General features: G+C 39.4%; 1 protein-coding gene across 1 annotated transcript in view; it reads right to left on the bottom strand.

The window, feature by feature from the left end:
• fam110b (family with sequence similarity 110 member B) overlaps positions 1 to 23,991 on the bottom strand; it is a 68,256-nt gene that overhangs the window by 27,261 nt on the left and 17,004 nt on the right. The gene's annotated exons all lie outside the window — the stretch shown is intronic.

Genomic DNA, 23,991 nt, shown 5'->3' with positions numbered 1-23,991 from the left:
AAACTACATCAATCTCATTCAATTAATATTAAGTAATACCATGAAAGAATATGTATCTTAATTGTTCTGGAAGTTACCCAGTTATCAAGGATGTGTTGTCCAACATTTCACAATGTTGTGGTCGCTTTCTGATCATTATAGCATCAAATGTCAGTATATTGATTGACCAAATATACATTATAGCATCAAATGTCAGTATATTGATTGTTTAGAGTTTCTAGGATGCAATATGTACAGTAATGCTCTTCAATCCAAGTGGTAACCAATTGGACAGATTAACATTTTCTGTCAAATGGCTACACTCACTGATGCGTGTGCCAAAGAATCAAAGCACCAACTAGCCCTCGGGGACAAGGCATTGAACTCACCACTAGGGATGTAACGATGCATCGTGACACGAATAAAAATCGATACAAATGCGTGACGATTCGCACCGGTTGATAGAAAAAATGAATCGCGATGAGTCACGTGACTTATGTCACCAAGTATGGGGCACAGAACGAGGGAAGACGACGGTAGGCAACAACTTTGAACTAGAGTGTGTGTGTCAGGGTTCGTATGGGTGCTTGAAATCCTTGAAAATGCTTGGATTTTAATGTGGTGTTTTCAAGGTTTGAAAAAGACATCATTTATGAAGTTGTTTTGTTTTTGCCACGCGTTCGCGTCCAGTTTGACGTGTCTGGATTTTCCGATAATGACAGCAATCTTGTGATGCTGATATTGACTTTTAATTTCTGCGCGTGTAAACTATAGTCTAAGCTACTGTGCTTGAACGAAGTTAGCTGTGACAGACTAACCTACTGGTTTTCATCGTTTTAACCACAAAGCCTGTCGACCTTAGGTCTACTCAATTGTTTAGTTAACACCTTGTCATTTCGCGTTTGTCCCGCCGTTCACCTCCGTGCGCCCCATGTACATCAGAACATATGACGGGATAGCCATCTCACTATGAGAAAACGTATGACGATAGTGCTAAGAGATTAACACGTTTGCATGCTTGGTAAACATCAGTCTTGCACATAATATTGAGCTGATTTTTTTAGTGGAAATGGCTTACTGTAGCATTGTGCTGATAGATGGAAAAAGTTGCCTATTTAAAGGCACAGTCTGAATTTTAATCCTAGCTCTCCATTTAGTGTGTGCACTTGTACAACTATAATGATGTAGCATATAACAGTACTACAAAGCAGTAAGGCAGTAACTGCATTTTTGGTCGAAAATTAGTTATTATAATTTTCATGACATTAAAGTTGTTATGAAGATTGATAAGTACCAAAAATAAGCTAATGTAAAGTAAAAAAAAAAATAAACCTCCAATAACTGCTACATTAACTACAACCATAAGGCTAAGCAACAGCATAACTTTAAAATGTTTTTTTTTTTCATATGCATAGTTACTGCCTTTTTGAGAGGAGAGGTGTAGGATGTAATACTTTGGAAGAAGAGGGAGTGGTGCAATTTGATTTTCTTTGGAGCAACCTCTTCAAACAGCATCAATATAAAAAAAAAAGATCGTGATAAAATCGTATCGTGAACAAAAAATCGTGATCCATATCGAGTCGTGAGTTGAGTGTATCGTTACATCCCTACTCACCACTGACCGACTCAGGGCAGTAGAGCAACAGAGATTGCTGATACCATTCATTACCTACAGTGGCTACCAGTCATAGTCAATAAGTAAGAACATTACACGTTGAGTTGTCCATTAAATACTCTGGACACATGGCCTGCATTCCACTGTTTAGCCTACATGTTTTTGGTAAGAAACAAGATGAGCTTAATGGAGCTCACTTAGATTGTTTTTGAAAACTTCAAATTTATCAATTTATACCTCCTAAGTCTTTGTCATGGACATTTAATTTGTCCAATGCTCTAATGGGAGACAAGGGACAGGTATAAAAATCTACAAGCAACAAAACACAGAAGTATCCTATGTCTTATACAGGAACACACAATGTATTCAACAGTGTGAGTTTTCACCTCCTCCATTTAAGATTTAAAATTAAAACATGAGATTTAAAATTGCACATGGATGGACATTTATCAATAACTTTGTATATGCTTAAATCCTGATTAAAACCCAAATGACACAGGCCTTTACATTACCATAAGGGTCAGTTTAGTTAACTCCACACTCACTCATTGGCTATACACCACTTAAGTAAATAAGTGCAAGTAATGGACTTGGATTTACAGAACAATTAGTTGTTGCTCCACCTACAGAGTACAGTGCAGTTAAGCGAATGCTCCTTAGGAGGCGGCAATGGAAACAACGCCTCTTTGAAAATGAAGAGAAAACAATAATTGACTTTTATGTAGCCAGTACTTATGTTTACAAGATGCAGACTTCAAAAGTTTTCGATAGATATATTTATAGTGTGCTTTTTTATAAAGTTTGAATGGGATTTTGTCAGGTTGTGTTTGCACTTTATTTATTCAATTTTGCATAGCATGATTTGCTGCCGCTAGGGGCGTCTAGATGTCTAGGCTAAGCAGTCACAACTGCAATATTGTTACTAACGCTGACCTGGCGTTCCTTATGGAGTCGGAATAAATTGTTGCAAAAGAAACATCAGCGTTCTATTCTTCCCCCCTCTGTCGGACTGACCGTTAGCTAACAGCCAGCCTCTTTAACTCGCCAGCTTGAAGACAGTTCATTTGGATAACAAAGAGATAAACTTACTCACGTAACCTACTGGCTCTGTGGGATAGATAATTGAAACACGTTCTGCACAAGCATTCGTTTTCCATTAAGTTGTTCCATTAAGTCTACTACAGTAGTCAACAGGCTTTTTAAAAACACTGCTAGCTACCATAGGGTATAAAACCAGTGGAAGAGCCAGGCTAGCCACAGGTAGTCCTAGGCAAACATACCAATGATTTCCACCCAAACTGAAAATTGGACGAGCAGTTGTGTTGGACTAATCCATTTACAGTTAGCGATTAGAGTGGCACCTGGAAATGATGCATTCATTCATCATGTCACGGCCAGAAAAAAATGTTTGGGAGAGAGGTCTCTGTTAAAACGATTTCCCCCACCTCTTAATCCCCAATAAATACCAGTAGGTCTAGGTCTAGTGAGGGAAAATTAGCTTTTGTTAAAATGAAGAACTCTGCGTATCAATCCTAATCATCTGAAGTCACAGGTGCTTCTCAGTAGGACCAGGAGAATCACATAGGAAGGAGACTGGAGCACACTGATCTCACTTGCAATCTTTTATTGGTGCAAACAGACTGACGTTTCAACACTACTGTGTCTTCTTCAGAGTCATAGTTAACAGAGTTTCAGGCACAGTTTATAAGTTAAGACTTGATTGAACAATCAGATACACATCAATTCACAGTCAGTCTAATTGGTTAGAATCAATCAAGCAATTAGCCACATCTAGCCACACCCCAAGTAGTAGAGCAGCCAGGTTCAAACAGGTTTTACACATTTAAAGAGACAGCAGGTCTTTTTTTATTTTTATTTTTTAAAGAAGAACAAATCACAGCTCAAAGTTCCAAGAGATACGTTACAGAAAAAGTTATTTTTCCAATAGACATTCTTAAATAACTAAAAATTACTAACCCCCCCCCCTGAAAATTAGCTTTATTTGTTATTACTGATGAGGATAACCACAACGAATTTCCTTCCTTTCCTTCTCAAATTACGTTGAAACGGCATCTTTAACAGCCCAATTTTCAAAATTTCTTCTTCTTTTTTTTAAAATAGCTGGGCTATAACCCCAAATCTTTTTCACACCTAGTGACGCCTCTGATTTTAAGGAAATACATTAGCCTGGCTAACGCCACTAGCCTGGTCCTGACCATCTCATAATACTACCATTTCATTTCGTATTATGGTCTGGAATTTATTTGCTCTGAAGCGCTTGCAGGAAGCGGGAAGTAACGCCCAGTTCTGGTTTGAATTGATTGGACAGCTCTCACCCAATCGGCGATAGTTACTCAACAACATAGCGCAGGCGTTTAACGTCATCGTCACGAGCGCCCTCCCCCTTTCGCCCCCACCAACCCGTCTCTTCGTTTATTGGCTGCTTTCTGGAGGGGGGGCGTTCTGTTACAATTCTACCGAGCAGAATGCTCCACAGAGGAGCACGGCCAGACACGTAGTGGAGGCAATCCTTGGCCGGAAGTACATGGATGGCTCGCGAGGCTATAACGCCACCACATCTAAATGAGATATAAGTAGTAATAAGTGTGTCGATTTGAACAAAAGCTCTTCACCGAACTACAAGCTTTGGTGTGTTGCTTAGATGTCGTCATCATCTTGCTGTCCCCCCCCCGTTCTGCCATTGGTTAGCTGAGGCGAAAATTAGATCGATGGTTTCCAGGCTGTCTAGCAGTGTGAATGAAATCATGCCCAAGGCAGCATGGGTGTATCCAGGCTAGAATACATTTCAGACAATTATGATTATGATTTGTATAATATAGTGTTGTTTTGTTTTCAATAGGCCATTGATTAATTAACGTTGTTGTTTTCTTTGCTTAAGATGCCATAGTTAATGATATTATTAAGATTGACTCAATTACTTTGTTTGCCATTCTCCCATATTGTTTATTTTCATTAGCTTTGCTTGAATTTATATTGTTTACTGTTTATATTGCTATTCTCCCTATTATGGTCCAACTAACTTTTTGGAATTTGTTCACTGATAAACTAGTTATTGTATAGTTTTTTATTTGTATGTCGCTTTGGACAAAGGTGTTTGCCAAAAAGCATAACCATAACTATAACCATAACCAGAGGTGTCAAGTAGCGAAGTACAAATACTTTGTTACCTTACTTAAGTAGAAATGTTGGGTACCTATACTTTACTTGAGTAATTATTTTTCAGATGACTTTTTAATTCTACTCCTTACATTTTCATGCAAGTATCTGTACTTTCTACTCCTTACATTTTAAAAATAGCCTCGTTACTCCTATTTACCCCTCATTTTGGCTTGTCATCGTTGAAGAAACAAAAAACCTATCGAAATAAATCGCGCCATCCGAATAGAGTGAATTTGATTGTGGTTGCGCTTGAAGTGTAAACGTCCTGTATATACCATTCTGACACCCTATTGGTTTGTACACGATCCATCACACCACCTGCAGGAAGAGCAGCCAACTAGTGCATATCCCTCATCCCTGGAAGAACCTTTCGAAATAGTTGGATGCAAAAACAACTAATTTCGGATGCACTGCTGCAAGTTCTGCGCACTCAATTAGCTACCACGAGCTAATGGCTTTCAAAAACTCGCCGTCTAATTTGACAACGCATATTGAGATAAGCTGAGAGTTTTCATTATCAATTAATCATTGACACAATATCAGTGTTTCCTACACATAGACTAATTTGTGGCGGTGCGCCACAGATTCAGCACTGGCCACCACATTGCGTTTCGTTATTCTTTTTTATTTAACACTAAAACACGCAGCATTCTTTAAGCTGAATTTCCTTTCCCTGCTCTCCCTCTCTGTCAATCACGCATCTCTCATACACACACACACACACAGCTCCTCCCTTACGTGCACACCGCGTCTGTCTCTATGAAAACCAACGATATCATCCCTGGAAGCGTGGTCGCACTGATGCACCTGACGCTGCTTGGGTGGAAGCATAAAGTTCTTCCGCAACCTTGCGTGCAACTTTACCAAACAGTAGAAGTAAACTCTCCTTTGCCCGCTCCTGTGCGCGCTCAATGGACACCCGCCCTCGACATGCACATTTAAAGTGTAACTGCACCCCATAACTCCACCCACTTCACATTCCTGAAAAAGGCTTTCAAAATGGGCGAGACGTTCTGAAATTTGGAGAGGGAGTGCAGCACTGCTGCAACCAATCAACCATGGTGATTCCGTGTCAATCTTGGAATGAGTGCTGCAGACATGGCTTATCACAGGTAGGCTATTCAGGGCAGCAGGCGTTGGGGCTTTTCATTCCTAATTTGTAACGACCCCGTGACGTAGACTGTCCAGAAAAGTGCAGGACTATGTCAGCATTCCAATAGCATTTTGGACCAAAATGCCATGGTATGTTTCAACCTGTAGAGGGCGCGGAGAGCTATATCTCCAATACAAAATCATACGAAATGTTACTTTTCTCGGGAAACACGGTAATAGTGTAGTTCACCACTTATGAGTAATTTCAATCAATCAACAGCTCAAAAAACATTTTTACCTTGGTGAAAGTGAAAGTGAAACCAGAGTTTTCCCACATATCCACGTTGGTCTAAGTGTTCAGAAATAGTTGTGTCAATCCGAGATAAAACCTCCGTTTTCATGTAAGCTAAACGAAAGGCCAAACTGCATGGAAAAAAATATGCATCCATAGCCTTAGCGTTTCTGTTGCAATCAAAATCAACCTAAGCGTGAACGTCACTGTTGTTCATCTGTCCATCATCGCGTAAAAAGCCCGCCTTGACAATTTGATTGGTACAATCAGCTCGAGTCGAACATAGTTCCGCCCCAACAGAGCAATGCCAGACCGAACTTACCGCTAGAAAATGATGTAGGCGGGGCTGAAGTTCAGCTGCACCCAGGCTAAGAAACAACAACTATAACTTCTAAATAGCTCAAGTTATTTTCGCATCATCTGTGTTAGTCTGACCAAAAGAGCTTCGATTCCCTCTGATTTCAGTTGAGCTAACTTTTCAAAACTTTGCTTTTGGTCGGAATCGGAATAACACCGTAATTAGTTTTTACTATATGAGTGTTAGTAAACTCATTTGTAGCTTTTCAGTGTGCAATATTAATCTGTATTTTACATCAATATCAAACAGGCATTATAGGGCCACTATTACAACTAGTGCAGTGCCCGTACAAACAGCCTGCTTACCAACATGGGTGCATGTGTCGGACTCAGCATATTTATCCAAGATCAACAATCTTGAAACGGTCCGTTATTTAAGTGAGACATCGTAATTTCCATGAATGGCAACACGTGAGTTTGTCATTCAAATGGGCTTTTTTGAGTGAGAGTGAGAAGGGGAGTGGCTTGTGCAGAGAGCAGTAGAATTGTGGGATTGCGGTAGAAGTGTATTTTGCTTAATTTAACGATTTTTTGTTCGGACATGACCAAACTTTGCACTGCACTCACGCATGTCATTAGCAATACATGTGCGATGTGCCAAATTTTAGGTCAGTCGGATGAGTGGCTCGAGAGTTAAGCGTGCCACAGACAGACAGATAGACAGAGTGACACACAGACAGACGTTCCTTGCATTAATAGATAAATAATCATTGAGGTTGTATTACATTGGTTTCACCTAATAGTTTCACCATTTTTGGGGCCCCATATCGTCGCCCACCAAGGTCAGAGGATTTGGGTCAGCTTTAATCTGCCAGTCTGACCAAGATCCTCTCCAGCCCAATGCTTAATTACTCCTAATCTCCTGTACTCTGAGTGAGTACACTGCAGGATTTTTTCAGTTTAAACAGTGTTCCTCACATTTTGCTCGGACCAGTGGAAAATGAGACAGTACGCCTTAGTCTATAACAAGAATGATGCTTGTTTATTGACCAAACTCTGCAGCCTCATGTCATGTAGCCTGCATTACAGCAGTGCCAATTGGTCTGCAGGGCTTAATATATCATTCTGTGTATCCAGAACCAAGGCGCTCATTATGTAGGCCTTGACCATTTGTTTTCAAGTAAACTTAAGGTCTGTCTCAACTTTGCCTTCTGATTCATGCACACAGCAGTAAAATATAACCCACTATCATACAATCAAAGCCAAAGAAATAATACAATTTGCACAATTCTAAGTCATTTTCATGATCAATGATAACATATTGTGCGGATTAGTCTTGGATGATAGGCCTATGCACTAGTGTTGTAGTAGTCAAGTCTGGTCTTTGGTCTTGGCGGTGGATTACCATGGTGCAAAAAACATGTGAGGAATTCTTTCCAGCAACAAAGTAGGTGCACAGACGCAGCATGCAACGTGGGTTTGTTATGTGCTTAAAATGAGGTGTCACTGCTACACATATTTCAGGATGACTGCAACAAATACCTAGCTACATTTGTGGATCTGCAGTGCATTTTCTCAGGCCTACTCTCACAGGAATGGTTCTCCGTTGAATCTACCAAATGTATAGGGTAAGTGGCATAACACTTTTGAGTGTTTTACCACCCATCTGCTAGGAATGTATATCAGGGATGGATATTAGCATCCACCACCCACCAAATGCGTTGTTTACTGGAGGGTGAATTTGGCCAACTTACCAACCACTGTGGCGGGTAAATAAATAGAGCTAGTATACCATAAATAGCCAGATCCGGTATTGCCAGTTAAAAACAAGAAAGTGTCTGTAGGGATCATGCAACATTTTTAGTCGCACTCTGAAAAATGTTGGTGGCATGGTTCTATCGAGCCTGAGACCATTGTGTACAGCTTGCTGAGTTCACTCTCCGATAGACTGTTTCAAATGTTTGCTACTTTATGCTTCCATGTCAAGTGACCAGATGGTAATCGCAGCCTTTGCGGTTAGAAAATTGCACTTGATCATATCGTGATATTATCGCAATTGAAATATATTGTTCAGCCCTAGTTTGTTGTGATACATTCATGGCATCTACTAGGCTACAGCTAACCACAACTTGTAATGACCATTCGATCACATATCACAATATATTGTAAAATATTGAAATTGTTGGAAGTTTACATTTAAGCTATTAAAACTTCTATTAAAACTGTTTCATTCATCACACCACGCACGTTCCACTTTTGTTGAAATAATTCCTGAAGAATTTTGTTCAGACCTAGACATGCAACTGTATTTGACAAAATTTGTTAGCTTTCAGCTAAATGCTTTTCAATTAGATTTAATTAAAAATAATTTAAATCATCCTGGCACTCCCTAGGCAAACAGGCACACACAAGATACAGCTTCAATCAAAGGAGTATCAGCTTTATTTAGTGAGCAATTAACAAACTTTACCTCAGTCGGTAAACTTCAGCTTAGAGCTTAAATCGGGGCAAAAAAATCAAGCCGACCCTACCCAACACATTAACTGTAATTTGGAGCCTGAGCCCGATTTAAACCTGACAATTTTTTAATATGTGAGCCATTATAATTGACGTTCTCAACTAGATTTCCGTTGTTTGAACGACAGAAATCTGGTTAGAATGACCTTAATGAATAATTCAACAAGGACGAAGCATGTAAACTGCGTTGTTTGCTAATTCTAGGCTGTGATGCACGTGCGAGTGGAGGGGACGCTGCGGCTGCGCATGACATGTTGTAACTTGTGCAACTTTGTACACATTTTGTTACTTTTGCCTACTTTGCTAAAAATATATAATATTTATGGCATCTTGTTTTTCTCCCCACCCAGTTAGGCTATGATTATGAACGTGCCTTGAGAAACACATGATAGCGTTGGATTATGAACATACTATGCCACAAAATCACACAAAAACATGTGGTAAATTGAGCTAAATGAAGTTATTTTGCTTTCACTTCATATGTTTATAATCTAGAAGGGTGTATTTGGCATCAATGGATAGATCTGTGTGTCCTCTTTCATCTGACATGAGTGTCACATCTATATCGATCAAGGGTCCGTGAGTAAATCAAATGAGAGTAGCCTAATGGTAGCCTAAGCGATATAACATTATTATTTTTTTCTGTCACTTCGTCTGTTTTTAGAACACTACTGGCTTCAAACAAATGTGCCTCACTTGAATACCATGCGAACACAGTGACCCCTTCAAAACTATGTGCTGGTCATTTATTGCCAACCAGGCCAACTGGGTGAACCGGCGAAAGTTACTGATGACCTCAAAAACTATCAGACACTCCCATCCTCCTTTTTGCTGCTAAGACAGCTTTCTACAATGACAAAATCAATAGGGGCACAGACTCGGAAACTTTTCTCCACCTTCAAATCGCTACTCTACCCTTAGCCGCCTCCTAACATACATCTAACAGTACTATATTGCATTTAACTCACGATATCCTTTACAATGGGCATACAATACAGAGAGAGATTGGAAGCTGGGATTGGCTGGAGGAACAGTTAATATCAAAATATAATAATGAATTGACAGCAACAAGTTTATGGTATAACCCCTCTAAAATTAGACTGAAGAACCCAGTGTTGAAGTTTTCATGTGAAATAGTGACCATCCTACATAAGCGTCTGTCTTTTAATGGATACTCACTACCTTCATGTCCACTGTAGCATAACCCCTTGTTTAAAGCCGGTGGTGAAACACTTCCAGACAGATTGTGGCAACAAAATAACTTAAGCCATGTGGGACAAATTGTAGACAATGGGAAAATTATAACTTTCAATCTTTTAAAAAGACAGTTTTGTTTGAGTAGTAGAATTTGAAGAAAATGGTGCATCCCAAGGCTCCAACCTGCAAAACTGATCTGGCAACTGGAATCAGAGAAAGTTGGAGCCAGATTGATGAAGAGTACCGTTTGTCACTCATTAAGTCCATGCCTCAGAGACTGTAAGCTGTTACAAAAGCCAGAGGTGGTGCAACAAAGTATTAGTGGTGCGTTGAAGTGTTCTTTTGTCAATTTGTTTTTCATGATTCCATATTTTTTTCCTTGGAATTGAGTGATTCCATATTTTTTTCCCCTCTGGTTGGTCTAAAACAAGCAACTGTTATTGATTAATTAATTTTTTTCTTGATTTCCTTTAATGTTTCCTAAAGCCAGAAAGTTGCTATTTGAAATGAACTTAGTTTTGTGTCATGTCTGTGATCTGGCTTTTTTCTAAAAAATTAAAACAACTGGATTAACATCCTCCAAGACTGGTGATTCCATAATTTATGCCAGGGGTTGTATGTCTATTTGGAGTCGATATTGATGGTATACAGTCCAGAAATATACAGAATATTTTTGCACTTGCTTTCTTGGTAGCAAAAAGGACTATCCTTCTTAATTGGAAGGAATGCAAAAACAACTGCTTCAGTATAGAACTCTGGCGAAATGTCTTTATGGACATCCTTTCTATGGAACAGGCTGCCTTGACTCTCAATCCATTAGAGAGGCCTAGTGCTCTGCAAGGGCCCTTGGACTACAGTACCCTCCAGAATTATTGGCACCCTTGATAAAAGTTGACTAAAAATAGGTATAAAAAATAATCTTTAGGTGATTTATTGTACTCCCACAATGAAAACAATGAGGAAAAATATACCCTGCAAGGCAAGCAAATTTATTCTGAGAAAAAGGAAAATCTCATAAAGAAATAAATATTTTTAACAAAAACAGCTTGCTCACAATTATTGGCACCCCTGAAACATATTATGTACAACATTTAACAGGAGCATTTTCCTATGTAAATGCAACGTTTTAAAGTAAATCAGAGTGTCTGTGAGCTTTCAGAAGTAGTTCATGACGTTCTTTTTCACTATGGTATGAAAATGAAGTCACTCAGAGGCTAAATCCTCTAGTCATTTTTCAACATTGGAGAGACAAGAGAATACACTAAATTGAAATAAAAAGAAATTGTGTTGACATTTGTAAGTAAGAGAATGTCTATGGAAACTAGGTATTTTGTTGAAAATGCCTATATTTCCAGTTAAAATGATGACTAAAAGGTTCTAATCATCTGGAAATGCTGCAAACATGCTTGGACAAAGACCCATGGCTATTTTGCTCCCACGCACAGTATGGAGGATGGTATGATAGGCAAAAAAATCCATAAGAACCACTGTTGAGAGTTACAGACAAAGCTATCATCTTGGGGTCACCAAGTCCCCCCCAAAAATCTTCAAAAGTGACCTCACTCCTAATAGATTATTTATTTAGCATGTCAGGTTAAAGCCAGTAGAGTAATTTAATGAACAATGTAAATGGCAGGAGTTACTGAATGGTACCATGACATGTCTGGGAGTGTGGTCTATTGTCAGATGAAAATAAAATTATGCTCTTTTGCTAAAAACACTTAAGGTGTCTTTGGCGTACATAGAAGAATGACTATACTAAAAAGAACCCCATGCCTAATCAGAATTATGGTGGAGGGGCTGTGCTATTGTGGGGCTGTTTTAATTCCCAAAGGCCTTGGGAACCTAATTAAGGTGCATGGCATCATGAACACCAAGAAAAACCTGAACATTTTCAAAGGAAATCAAACAATCTCTGCCAAGGCCCTAAAAGTTGGTCATGATTGGATCATTCATCAGGTCAATGAACCAAAACAAATGCACAGATCAAAACAAATATGGTTTACTGAACACAAAATCAAGCTTCAGACATTGCCATAGCAGTCCCCTGATCTAAACTCCATAGAAAAACAGTGGGATGAGTCAACGAGAAGAATGCACAAGTGTGGACCTAGCAATCTGGACGATCTGGGGAGGTTTTGTAAAGATGAATGGTCTTAAATCCCTTACTTTGTATTCTCAATCTTTATGGGGTGTCAGAGAAGAATATTACATGCTGTTTTATTGACAAAGGGAGGTTTAAGAAGGTATTACAAGTAGGGGTGCCAATAATTGTGAGTGACGTGTTTTTATTAAAAACATTTATTTCTTTATGAGATTTTCCTTTTTCTCAGAATAAATTTGCTTCCCTTGCAGGGTGTATTTTTCCTCATTGTTTTCATTGTGGGAGTACAATAAATCACCTAAAGATTATTTTTTAGACCTATTTTTAGTCAACTTTTACCAAGGGTGCCAATAATTCTGGAGGGTACTGTATACGAGAACCTTAATACTTAACGTGTATTTAACTGCAGCTAACCTTCCCTCCCCTTGTCTTTGTTTTGTATTTTGTCTTTGCCTTTTATTGTCATTGTGTTATCAAATTTAAATATATATATAAAAAAAAAACTTAGCCGCCTCTTCCTCAGTCCAGCCTATACCCTAGCCTCATTTCTTTACAAACTGGCGGCAATCAGCAGTCAATTCTCTACAATGCCCAGAAGACACAACAGACTCAGATTGAACTCCTACAACCACTGGCGGTTGAACATCTTTTTCAACATTCGCATCCCTCTCTAAGAGTGAGGTATCTAGACTCCTGACATGTAGCCGTCCTACCACATACCCGTTGGAGCCTACTTCAGTCTATCAGCCTGACCATCACGCTAGCTATCACATATGTGATCAAAATGCTTCAATAACCTCTGGCACATTTCAAACAGCATTCAAAATGGCGAAAAACTCGAATTTAGCATGGAGATTTATTGAAACCAGCATATCGCATTCCGTCACGACAGCCAAGGCTACTATCACCAGACTGGTGTCTCACTACAGCTCCTGCTTCTTCTCTTCGTAGTGAGATTCTACCAGTTTGGTAGGCTAAATAACATTAGCTTACAGGATGCACCGCTATATTTATTCAAGTGGTAGGCCAGTTTGAGTGTGGCGGTGTTGTACTTTGCTTTGGACAAAGGCGTCTGCTAAATAGCAAAACAATACACGTTGTTGTAGTGCTTGCAGCGAACTAAGTCACTTTTCAAATTAAAATGGTCCCACGCCATACTTCACCGTGACCCCTTCATGATTGGCTAACTGAGAATGGCGTCCCCCGGCTGGTAAAATGTTTAGTTGTTGCCACGCAGTGAAATTAATATCATTGTTTCAAGACTCTTACGACGCAACGCAACGTACAATAGTTTAATCGATTACAAATGTATGTTATCGACGAAATTCTTAATGATCAATCCTCGATCGTCGATTAATTATGCCCATCCCTACCGGGTAACACTGTTACTGAAAAAAAACTTCTCTCAACCCTGCTTAAGTTGAGATCTTGTCCTACCTTTCCTATCCTATCCTTTCCTATAAGAAATCACCATCTTTCCCAATAATAAACCCTGAGTCACTTAAGAACGTAAAGCTAGATAGCCTGAACAAAAAGAAACAACTGTTCTACACTGGATCTATGCTGGAGAAGAAACAAGTGAACAGAGAGGTGAAGCAGGTGACGCCTGCCTCCTTAATAAATTGTTCGGTTGTTAAATAAGACACGTTAGCGTTTTCGTTTTGCGACAGTCAGATGCACGATAGACTTTATCTGCCTCAATGCACAGATCTCATGAATTTAATTTAAAAATCAATCTGGATCAGCATAGACGATCATTTAGCACGAGAAAGGCATGTGTGCACAGATATCGTTGTAGCTTTAATTTGACTTCGTTTTTCGTTTCATGTTTAAACAAATCAGATCTGCTTCCACTGCTTGCTCTATTAACCTAGCTCATTGTTGAACAACACTACCTATCAGAGGAGGCTCCTCCATTGAGGAAAGGGAGGAACAACCTCCCTAAAACTTCAGGGATTTTTTTTTTTTTTTTTTTTTAATTTATCTGATAAATTATTCTTAATATTACTATTTGGACACGTTGAATGAGCTAAAATTGTTCTCCTAGGTCAAAATGCCAACAGCACCCCCTATCGCAATTCAAAATTACTGTACGGAGGAGCTTCCTCCTCAAACCCCTCATTGAAGTCCATTATAAACTTCTCAGACCCCAGCGGCTCGTGAACCCCGTCGTTTTCAATGGGCAAGGGAGGAAGCTCCTCCGTTGGAGTGGGCGGGTCTAGCCAGAGGCTCTGGAATTTAGCGCCAACGGTGAACCAATAAGCAGCTAGCTCCTCTGGATTACACCGTGCAAGACCGTGATCCGCGTCCACAACGAGAAGAATATTGTGTTGAACGGGAGGCTTGTTTTACATTGCTAATTGCTCGTGAAATAAAGACTACAATGGCATCAGAGGACGCTGTCCATGTTTTTACTGAACAAACCATTTTACACATTCAATTACAGTGCAAAGGTTAGGATCAAAGCAGCAGGAAGACCAGTTCCAAAAATCCATATTCCAAAAAAAGATGGTAATGCTAAATCTAGTGTAGTGAATGCAAATACTCGTGGCTAACTGGTAGCACAGAAAACAGTCGGCTATACTGCTGGCCTTGCCTGCTAATGGGGAAGTCACGAACGTGGACAGTTCAGGGATTTACTGACAATTTGGATATTTGGATAGCCAGGATAGGGCAACAAAACGCCAATTTGGAAATTTGGATTGGGCAACAAAACGCCACGATTTGTGTGATGAGCACATTGAAGCTGTAATCCGATTGTCATTGCTGGGCACAATGCCAATTGATCAGGTTATGGACGAACGTGTGCAGTTGCAGACTGCACAGCATAATGCAAAGGTGCGCCAGAACAGGGAGACTGTGAAGCGTTTGATTAATGCTACTGCCTATCTGGGCATGCAAGAACTGTCTTTCAGGGGGCATGACGAGGGGGCTGATTCAGACAACAATTCGTCACTATTTACAGGCATGTCTAAAACAAAACGATCTCATTTCGGCAATATCCAAAACGTATATTTTTCCTGACTTCCCAGAACTAGATTGATTAACCCTCTGGAGTCTAAATCCCTCCCTGGGAAAACTGTTCCAAACACACATGTCAATCTTTGCTAGTTTTTTGTCCTAGAAACATATAAGTGACACCATAAACCTTTAATCAACTTGTTAAAAGAGAATGTATCAATGGCACTTTGTAAAAACAATAAAAGAAAACCCTAGGATTTCAGTCCTCTCACCTGCAGCAGGCCCATCCAAAAAGCCCATTCAACTTACAGTCATTTGCATTTGAAAGAGACATGCACTAAGTGACCCATTAGTCTGACTTTTTTCCAATTTGTAGTAAAACTACATAACATTTTTAAATGTTCTTTTTACTTATATGGAGCCAACACCATTGTTTTCAAGGTTTAAACTTCAAAAGTCTTAGCTCGATATATATTTATAGTGTATTTTTATACCTTTGACCTTTAATCTTTGAAAATTGTTTTTTAAATAGTTGTGTTTACACTGAATTATTATAAAAAGTAATTTCATTACATCCACTTTACTGTCATATAATTATTTTGGAGGATCTCTTGAATAACCATATGTGCCACTTTTGCATAGATGTTTTTAGTTAGATGAAAAACTTAAAAATCTCAAGGTATAGCTAGCTGCCTCAAAGTGCCTGAAAAGGCCCCGGACCTCCAAGTGTTAACATTTGTATGTATTAATTTAGCAGACACTTTTATCCAAAGTGACTTACATATGTCAATTATATAACAAAGATCATTGTCCCTGGAGCAATTTGAGGTTAAGTGCCTTGCTCAAGTGCATAACGGTGGTTTAAATGTCTGGGTAGGCGGCCTACATACTCTATTGTTCACATATGCCACCAATACCATCACAACCTCACATTTGCCACTAACACCGATCAAGTGCACCTTCCTTCCTCCCTTATTTTTATAACCACCAGCCGCCACTGCTACCTATCCTACCTAGCGATGCACAATATTGAATTTTAGCTGATATCTGATATGCCGATATTTACAAGCTCATTTTGGCAGATTGCCGATGCCGATTTATGCACCTCTGTTTTTTAATTATTGAAAAGTCTCTCCGGTACTATAATTAATCTGTTATTATGATAGGGTACTTGCTGTAGATATGGGACATTAAAAACTTGTATCCTATCATTTTAGAAATAGACATTCACTCTATTGGAATTATTTCAAATATGGCAGATTTATTTATATTTTCACATCACAGTTTCCATACGTAGGCTTAGTGCACATTGGTTGTGTGTACTGTAGGTGTAATTGAGTGCCTGTCACTTTAAGAAATAAGTGAGAGTAATTACCCTACAGTCTCACTGTGAATAGTGCTTATATGGATGCAATCAGAGGTGCAGTTCATGGTTTTTCATTACATTAAATAAATGTTCAAAAATATAACAAGTGGAAGACAATCTTTGTGGGATCATAGAAGTGATAAGTGTCTTCCAATGTTCATTAATGAGTTTAGTGACCACTACACGAATGATGTCTACATGACCTGAGCTAGCGGCATAGCAAGGAGCTCTCTCCAGATTTGCCAAGGTTGCGGAGCCTATTTCTAAATGACGTTAAAGACAGTAGGCCTAAATGATCTAAATTCCATAGCCTATATAGTTTAGCAACAACACATTACAGAGATGCAAGTGAGCAAATCAACTTGATATTATTAGCCTATTGTGTGTTACAATAGCATCACTTAAACTAGCAGCCATGTCTCGCTGTTTATGCCACTGCTGCGTATCCGTGTGTGAGAAAAAAGACGCACAGCACAGGCTAGCTTCTAGGGGAGGGGATGCCTTGTGCACATGCATGTTAGGTACCTCTTTGAACTTGAACAACTACAGTTTCCTTAAAACGGCAGTGTTTCCCCCAGGATGTCTTTGAAGGTGCGGGGGCCAGGATCGCGGCTCAGGGACCCCGACTCCAAAAGGAGGGTACGGGGTATTTGAATTGAAAATTTACAAAAAACACCCTTAAATGGTGACAGTACGAAATAAATGAATAAACCTAGTCTTAAAATACCTGTAACAAGCATAACCTGCAGAGCTAGGCAGTTTACAAGACAGTGAGGGAGACTCACTAAACCAACCAACCAACCAACCAACACCCCCCACCCCAGAGTGACTCCTGACCCCAACCCCCTGAACATATAAATCTCACACCATACTGTATGTGCAAGAACATATTTTATTGAAGTTAAATATAATTTAGATGAATGGCTAAACATAGTAGCAAAGCTTGCAGGATGGCTCAAAGCATTCTATTTTCCTGCTTAAAAAAAAAGTTAGTAGAATGGCTAAAAGATATTTTTGGCAAAGCTTGAAGGATGGCATTTCAATTTTTTTTATTATTATTAGGGCAAAAGAACACAGTTAATGTTCATTAACAAAGTTTGCAATTATCAATTCTGCTGCGCTCACTGATGGGTTGTCTGTGATTTGTCTTCTGAAAATCTAGGCAGCCCTTATAAAAAACAATATTTTACAGCACTCTATTATACAAACTAACGACATCTGCTAAAGTAAACCATTATGATTCCTAAACCATTCAAAACTAAACCCATTCGGTGGCTATTGAGATTTGTAAGCGGCTGGAAACGGGGGAAAAAACATCACTCGAAGTTAACCAAATAGGCTACTTCTTTATTAGGGCAGGGCAGACGTAGCCTATTTCTCTTTTAAACACACACAAGTCCAACTAATAAAGAAATTGACGCACCGAAATCAACTGTGCACTGCAAAAAGACAGGGCAATCGGCCTATGTAAAACTGAATACAAAACAAATGGCGGCAACATGATTGTTAAAATGAAGAACTTTGCGCATCAATCCAAAATCGTCTGCTGTTTCAGGTGCTTCTCAGTAGGACTTTCAGGAGAATCAAGTAGGAAGGAGACTAGGGCTGGGACAACGCATCGACTTAACCGATTAGTTCGACGCAAAAAATACGTCGGTTCAAAATATGCGAATCGACACGTCGTCAAAATCAAAACAAGGTTGGCGGCAACGTGAGTGACTCCTCAGAATTTCAAAAGTGCAAGGCACTGCAGCACGCACTCGTTCCTCTACTGCGTTTCTCTAACTATAGGCCGCGGACGGAGCTGCACCGGTCCGCAATGTAGAGAGACTGCTGGTCTGTGAGGCGTGGAGTGAAATTAGGCTCGGTGCTTCACCTGATAATTTGCTGCGCAATTGATGAAGCAACCGCGGCCCGACAGAAAAAGAAAACAAAAGTTTCAGCAATCAGGAGGAAATACTTGCTAATTCGATGTGAATAAACATACAGCAACACAGTTAAGTGTTGGTATGAGCGTTCATTGAATGCATGTGCGTGTCTGCGCGACAGAAACTGAAACTAATCGATAACGTTGGTGGCAAGTTCCGTTCAACCTGCTGTTTAATTATTTAACGACATTTAATAGAACAACGTGGATTCTTGATACAGAGCAGAGTATAGTTCAGTCAAATTTGAATATGGTCAAAAGATTGTAACCTTAGTCTTTCATCTAAAAATCTCCAGATCAGTGATTTACGCCTGCTCGGCCGTAATACATAGACTAAAGTTGGTATGTGTTTCCTGAATCCTTACATTCAGAGATTCAAATGGAATTTCATTAAAAAGCATGTCAATTTAGTCTCCATTTGCCTACCAGAGTTTGATGCTTGCATGAGGGAAACATCCCAAAACAATAGCACCCATATTATTGCTGTTGTTTTCAGAAGTACTGTATTTATCATGCAACCATGCAAAAGCTATTGTAATTATACTGTATCTTACATTACTAAAGCAGGTCTCTGATTTTTTCACAAACTTTTTGTGAACAATGTTAGCATTTAAAACATTGACTGCTTTGAAGTGAAAGTACACTTAATACAGCATAATAATAATTATAATAATGATCATCATAATGATGATTCGATGGGGGTATACAGTATGTGAAGGTGGGCCCTATGGCCCAAAGTCCCAAAGACTTAAAATAAGCCTACTTAACTTGTCATTTTATTGATGACAGTTGGGATCTTGTCCCCTTCAATTTGACAACACTCCCAGTGTTTTCAAGGCTTCAAGGTTTTATTGAATGCTACCTCTGACTTAGAATGCATTACTTTGCACTTGCATAGTCTTTCATTTTGGAATTTTAAGAGCAATAAACATACATTGCAACGTTTTATTTCATTCAGATATGTAAATCAACATGTATATATTGCAATTAGTCAATTAGTGGGGAGATAATCGATAATCGAATCGAATCGAAATCGAATCGAACTGAAAAAATGAATCGTTAGATTAATCGATGCATCGAAAAAATAATCGCTAGATTAATCGTTTAAAAAATAATCGTTTATCCCAGCCCTAAAGGAGACTGGAGCACGCTGATCTTACGTGCAGTCTTTTATTGGTGCAAACAAACTGACGTGTCAGACGTCAGTTTGTTTGCACCAATAAAAGACTGCACGTAAGATCAGTGTGCTCCAGTCTCCTTCCTACTTGGCTGCAATATGATATCAGCATTGCATTGAACTTAGGGATGTAACGATTACCGGTGTGACGGAAAACCATGATAAAAATGTTGATGATAACAATTACCGTGTTCATTTCGAATATCATTATTATCACGGTTGATACTACGGTGTGGTAACCGCGTGTTTAATTCTTCCATCCGAGCCTGCTTTTGATACAAGCTGGTAGGCTACTATGAAACAGAACTTTACCTTACTAATTCTGATGTCTAATTGATGGATTTAAAGTGGACATGAAAAAGTTTCATTTGTATGGGTTTGAATCCATGATTCGGATAAGGCTACACCTGCTTTTAAATGGCATTTTCACCCCAAAACGTGCACTGTATCATGTAGCCACACTGCGTCTTTTTATGTAGACCTACACGTTCACATTAAATCTAGGCTATTCCACTAACGTTATCAGGAGAATGCCGTGAAGTGTTATGTTGAGCGCTGGGTGTCATTGGATATAACAGATATACCTCCAACTCCAAATCATAAGTTAAGCTATAAGCAGTTTAATAACCAATTTAACATTTCCATTCCAACCGAGGAAAAAGTGAGCACAATGCCACGGTAACCTAGCCTGGATGCCAGACTGAAGTTTAGCCCCGCCTACATTCTTTTTCTACAGGGAACTTCGGTCTGGCACTGCTCCGTTCAGCTGCTACTATTCGAGATACAGATCTGTTCGGACCAATCACGTTGTGAGGGCGGGCTTTACGTGATGATTGACAGATGAACAGCAGTGAAATTCAGGGCTGCATGCGTCCTCGTTCGACGAGTTGGGTGTGAGACCATGTTTATCTATTGAAACGGAGGTTTTATCACGGATTCACAAAACTATTTCTGAACACTTAGACCAACGTGGATATGTGGGAAAACTTCAGTTTCACTTTCACCAAGGTAAAACAGCATGTTTGGGTGATGTTGTTCCCGTTTGTTTAAAAATGTCTGTTTGCTCGTTGGGTTAACGACACACTTCCCCAGCTGTTCATTGCATACAATTTGAAGGAATTATTTTTAAAAACGAAGGAGGATGTTTTCCATATAGCCTACCCTGCTACATATTTCGTTGTCTTAGATTTCGCAGATACTGACAGCCAATAACTTGTTCTGTTTGGTTTGGTCTATCCAATGAGTGCAGAGCTATCCCCCCCGCCCTGTATCGGTTGAATCACGCCCCATAATCGCAGCTGAATGGAGCAGTTTCAGACTCATATTCTGACAAGAATTGAGTATGACGTCGTCAGGCTAACGGTAACCTACCTACAGTAGGCTATGGAATTTAGTTCATTTAGGCCTAGTGTTTAATTCAATTTCCGAAAAAAGCTACACAGCCTTTTGGCAAACTTTTACACGTTGAGAGAGTTCCATATAGGTAACTATCCCGTTAGCTCACGCGTCATGTCTACCATTAATAGGCCTACAGTAGCCTAGTACTCACCAAATCATAGAAGTTAACATTGCAAGACACTTATCTTTTCTATGATCCCAGCAATATTTTCTTTGAGTTGTTAATTTTTTGAACATTCATTGTATTCAATGAAAACGGATATCCTTGAACTATGCGTGACTACTTTCCTACAACCGATTGAAGGTTAATATAATTACTTCACGTATCTCTTAAAGTGACAGGCACTCAATTAGGCTACACAACACCCCTGTAATGTCATTAAAGACATGTAATAGTTTAAAAATCAATATGAAGTATTCAAATTACTGAATATTTTTAGCTATAAGTAATTATGCAGATCCTAACATATTATAAACTATTAGCAAAATATATAAAGTATAAATATCAAAATAGGCAATAGAAACAAGACAAGCCATTTTCTGTGTGTGTGGAGGGTTGAGCAGAGACAAAGATTGCCATTGCTGTGAATGATCGGTATCCTGCTGAAGGCAATAAGGGTTTGCCTATATTTTTAATGTAATAAACACTGTAACACTTTTTTTTAAATACCGTGATAATACCGAAAACCGTGATAATTTGTCACTATAACCGTGGGGTTAAATTTTCATACCGTTACATCCCTAATTGAACTCGTGACAACTTTGGCTATATTTCTTTTAGTTCCGTAAGTAATTCATCTCACCCTGCCCTTCATTTCCTTGTGGTGCTTTCAAGAAGCAGAGTATCGATAGACTGCGCTGAAGGCGGTTTTGGATGTTCGCAGATAGAAACCGCTCTCTCCGACTCCACGGATGTAGCCTGTAGCCTACTAAGAGCTTCAAACAACTGTTGCATGCTCGTTGAGCGGGTATAAGTTAGCATCAGATTTGCATCAACGTTACCATATAACAACATTAGCAACATTAGCCTACCATATAACATTAGGAACTATTTCCTGTTTCATAACCTCAGGTCATAACCTTTCTCGGGATTAAACCCTAGTTGAGATGCATGCTCATCAGCTGATGAACAACAACACAAATCAGACAAGGCGGAGCGTAATCCAAACAGAACCCACAGCCAGACCTGAGAGGGGCTGGGGAGTCGACAGTCAAGTATGCAAGTGAAACTGCGCTCCGCCCGGACGCAAAGACAGCGCAGAAATGTGTAGACAGAGACGATTGATAAAAAGGTTCAGCATCTTTGGTGTTGATATATTCGATTACATAGACTATGAAAATTCTGAAGGTGTAAAGGTCTAAAATGTGTATAGCGGAAACCCTGAACGGTGTTTACAATCTTGAAACAACATGACAAATGAACAGAAATTCCATCGCACTAGACAGCTGTAACTGTAACGCATTATTTGCACGTCACCTTATTGGCCAGGTCTATCGGCAGAAATCTTAATATCTGCAGATGCCGATAATTAAGTTTTAAAGCTTTTATCGGCCAATACCGATGCCGTGCCGATATTATCGTGCATCCCTAATCTTACCCATAGATAGAAATACTATCACCACTGCTTGATTTTACCTCAAAGTTTACTTCTTCTCGTCTACTACACGTCACAACCTCATCTGATTGGTTGATGAGTGTGTGATGAGCGTTGTTCACGTTGTTACTGAGAGGGAGGGGGAGGTTAAGAGAGACAGGGACACGAAACAGCAGTGTTGCCATTTGAAAAAATGATGACAGTGAAATATCCTATATTTGCGATATACATTTTAATGTATCTCACGTACAGTAAACTGCGATATATATCGAGTATATTCGGTATATCGCGCAGCCCTACAGTAGTTGGGTAGTTGACATGACGTGGCTTTTTCACTGTCACAGAAGTATTTCACATTTTCATCATTGTTAAGTTTTTTTGTCCTTTGGTGTGACACCCTTAAATGTCATTTCTTAATTCAAATTTGTATTTTTAACAGCAGGACTATGTAATATTCTATGTCAGTTGCTAATGACAGTTCAGTTAGCATTAGCATGGTCAGTGACCGGAAATGTCCTTTGGTGCGACACGTAATAATGACTTTATTCAAATACTCAAATATTTATTGCTGTTTTAGAGACTACATACAATGTTCTGAAGTTACTAAAACAACTATAATATAAAGTACATACATCTAAAACTTTTTTTTATAATAGACAGAACCTCCCTGCAAGACCTGTGGCCCAACTTGCCCCAGAACTTCCAGTGTTGCCACCAACGAATAGAATTTCATTGTAGATGAATGTGTCAAGTCCCTGCTGAAAAAAACAGCCTGACCAGCTAAAGGTGGTTTGCTGGTTGACCAGCTTGTTAACCAGCTTATTTGACCACCCTATGATGGTTAACCAGCTAGACCAGCAAAACTCTTGCGAAAACATACCTTCAGCGGGTTTACCCAGCTTACAATGGTAATTCAGATGGTTTTGATTGTTGTACCACCTCAAGCTGGTCATTTTAGTTGGTGTTGCTGGTCTACATTGCTGTTTTTTACTGGCCACGCCAGCTTATGTTGGTCATTCTAGAAAACCAGCTAGACCATATTTGTCAAGATGATTAAAAACTGCTCTAACTGCTGAAAAAACAGCCTGACCAGCTTAAGGTGGTTTGCTGGTTGACCAGCTTGTTAGCCAACTTATTTGACCACCCTATGATGGTTAACCAGCTAGACCAGCAAAACTCTTGCAAAAACATACCTGACGCTTACGATGGTAATTCTGCTGGTTTTGCTTGTCGTACCATCTCACGCTGGTCATTTTAGATGGTGTCGCTGGTCTACATTGCTGGGTTTTACTGG

Source organism: Sardina pilchardus, chromosome 2, assembly GCF_963854185.1.
Source record: "Sardina pilchardus chromosome 2, fSarPil1.1, whole genome shotgun sequence".
Taxonomy (NCBI): Eukaryota; Metazoa; Chordata; class Actinopteri; order Clupeiformes; family Clupeidae; genus Sardina; species Sardina pilchardus.
This window is presented reverse-complemented; position numbering and strand designations above follow the sequence as displayed.